Here is a 2,500-nt window from a genome sequence, read left to right on the forward strand (position 1 = left end):
CAGGAGTGAGGGAGTGTGTGTGTGTGTGTGTGAGTGTGTGTGTGTGTGTGTGTGTGTGTTCAGACAGGTTACCTTTCACCTCACGCTAAATCTAACCTGCTAGCATTCGGACAGCTGATTGAAACAAGAGTGAAATTAAATATGGGGGAAAAATATAAATAAAGAAAGAAAGAAAGAAAAGGAATGAATAAATAAAACGCCGAGCGCAGAGACGAGTTGAGCAACGAACCTGTTGTGTAACTCTCCCCTCGTTCACGGGGTTAGAGCTTGTACAGAGACCTTCGTTTACCAGAGGAACCTGGTGGAGGAAACAGGAAGGTCTCTCCGTCCTCACGCCTCGGACACGCCGTTTAACCCGACAGCTGAGTGATTACTGCTCCTCAACAATCAGCTCTCCAATTACAAACACCACAGAAACCTCCTTTTTATCACCAGAGCTCAAAGATAGAAGGAGACAAGAGGAGGGAAAAAAAAGTCTTTCATTTTCTCCTGTCGTCTTTAATCAAGAAGCCCTGAAGCAGCGCTCGAAAACTTCCCCGAGTCAGGGACCTGACCGAAATAAAATAACACACACACACAGAGAGAGAGAGAGAGAGAGAGAGAGAGAGAGAGAAAGGAATAAAGAGAGAGAGAGAGAGAGAGAGAGAGAGAGAGAGAAAGGAATAGAGAAAGAGAGAGAGAGAGAGAGAGAGAGAGAGAGAGAGAGGGAGAAGGAACAACTGGAAAAACAGGTTCTTCACGGCGGGGCGGATCTCCTCAGCTGAGGGGTAGTTAAAGAAAAAAAAACACACTGGAACTTTATTTAAAGTTAACATGTAGGATGACCTGGGGGGTGTTAAGGGGGAGGGGAGACGGGGGGTGGGGGGTGTTGGGGTAAGAAGGAATGGCAGGATGTGGGGCGATTAAAGGAACCGAGGATCCTTTAAAGAGGATTAAAACCTGATTGTTTTTATCAAACGATCCCGAATGGAAGTGCGGCGTTCGGAAAACACGGAGCGCAGCCGAGCGACTCGCCTCGGAGTTTCAGACCAGCAAACGTTTTCAGGAAGTCAGAAAGAAAGAAAAAACAGTGACAAGCTCCAAAAGTTCAGAAGAAGGAAAGAAGCGGAGAGACGTGAGGGAGCGAGACGCGACAGGTGTAGAAACTTTACTCACCCATATCCCTGAACGGAAAGAGGGAAAAGGGCAAAGAAAAAAAATTAATCCTTAATCCTGAGGAATATGGGGAATATTCCTGTAAAGAGCACACGGCGTCCACGCTTTAAATCCTCCCACACTTTCACATCCAGGTAAGAAGACCCGCGCTTAAATTCCACAAATATGTCCAAAAAAATAATAATTCATTAATCCATTAAAACCTCATGAGCTTCGTTGCTTTTCTTTTTTTCTTCCTCGTGTTAATAAACCTTAGAGAAACGTCTCCTCCGAGATCCGCACCGCGTCCCGAGAACAGTCCCTTCTGAGGACAAAGCTGCTTCACAATGTGGAGTTCGCCAGGGGACAGGAGTCAGAGTGGGCGGGGTCAAGTCCTGATGTCACACAAGGTGGGAATCGCTATTGGGACTGGGGGGAAGGGGTGGAGCCTCAAAGGCTCTCCTGAGCCACTGCCCAGACGCCCAGGAGGTGTTTTCCCTCTCTTTCTTTTTACTTACCTGTGTGTGTGTGTGTGTGTGAGTGTGTGTGTGTGAGTGTGTGTGTGTTTTAGTGTGCGTGTGTGTTTGAGTGTGTGTGTGTGTGTGTTTGAGTGTGTGTGTGTGTGTGTGAGTGTGCGTGTTTGAGTGTGTGTGTGTGTGTTTGAGTGTGTGTGTGTTTGAGTGTGTGTGTGTGTGTGTTTGAGTGTGTGTGTGTGTGTTTGAGTGTGTGTGTGTGTGTGTGTGTTTGAGTGTGTGTGTTTGAGTGTGTGTGTGTGTGTTTGAGTGTGTGTGTGTGTGAGTGTGTGTGTTTGAGTGTGTGTGTGTGTGTGTTTGAGTGTGTGTGTGTGTGAGTGTGTGTGTTTGAGTGTGTGTGTGTGTTTGAGTGTGTGTGTGTGTGAGTGTGTGTGTTTGAGTGTGTGTGTGTGTGTGTTTGAGTGTGTGTGTGTGTGTGAGTGATGTGACGTGACACGGCAGGAGATTTAGCAAAGTTTACACAGTAATTAGCAAAAGTGGAAGCGTTTAATGAAGATCACAGGAGGAATTAATCAAAAATAACCAAACCATTATTATTTATTGAGCCAGAAACTAAAGCTATAAAATAAACATTCATTAATTAAAATAAATAAATAAATTAAAAAAATTATTTTTAACTAAAAGGTTTAATTAGTGAGTAAATTTTTTAAATTATTATTAACTAAAATGTTTAGCTAGCATTTTTTTTTATATAGATTTTTTTAATATACTTCTGCTCTTTTTACACAATTATATGAATTATCTTGAGACAATAAACCAGAATTTTACACAGAAAACAGCAGAAATGTTTCATTTGTTTGTTTTATTAAAATGATATAATAAACGAATAAACA

At 43.0% G+C, this 2,500-nt stretch overlaps 1 protein-coding gene and 1 long non-coding RNA gene across 8 annotated transcripts in view; one reads left to right on the forward strand and one right to left on the reverse strand.

The window, feature by feature from the left end:
- The window catches only part of ptprfb (protein tyrosine phosphatase receptor type Fb), a 172,440-nt gene that overhangs the window by 124,261 nt on the left and 45,679 nt on the right, over positions 1-2,500 (reverse strand). For 4 of the 7 annotated variants that reach the window (XM_058418588.1, XM_058418586.1, XM_058418587.1 and 1 more), the window contains exon 1: positions 1,156-1,294. The exons of 1 other annotated variant lie outside the window; for it this stretch is intronic. The gene's annotated coding sequence lies outside the window, so the exon portion shown is untranslated. Of the gene's footprint in view, positions 1-229; positions 531-1,155; positions 1,295-1,358; positions 1,476-2,500 lie in introns of those variants that run through there. 2 more of the 7 variants (XM_058418585.1, XM_058418583.1) reach the window with 2 other exon arrangements.
- The window catches only part of LOC131370953 (uncharacterized), a 22,388-nt gene continuing 21,040 nt past the window's right edge, over positions 1,153-2,500 (forward strand). Inside the window, exons 1-2 of the long non-coding RNA XR_009207480.1 lie at positions 1,153-1,289; positions 1,412-1,544. This is a non-coding gene — a long non-coding RNA (uncharacterized LOC131370953). The remainder of the gene's footprint in view (positions 1,290-1,411; positions 1,545-2,500) is intronic.

Source organism: Hemibagrus wyckioides, linkage group LG20 (genome assembly GCF_019097595.1).
Source record: "Hemibagrus wyckioides isolate EC202008001 linkage group LG20, SWU_Hwy_1.0, whole genome shotgun sequence".
In the NCBI taxonomy this organism is placed as follows: Eukaryota; Metazoa; Chordata; class Actinopteri; order Siluriformes; family Bagridae; genus Hemibagrus; species Hemibagrus wyckioides.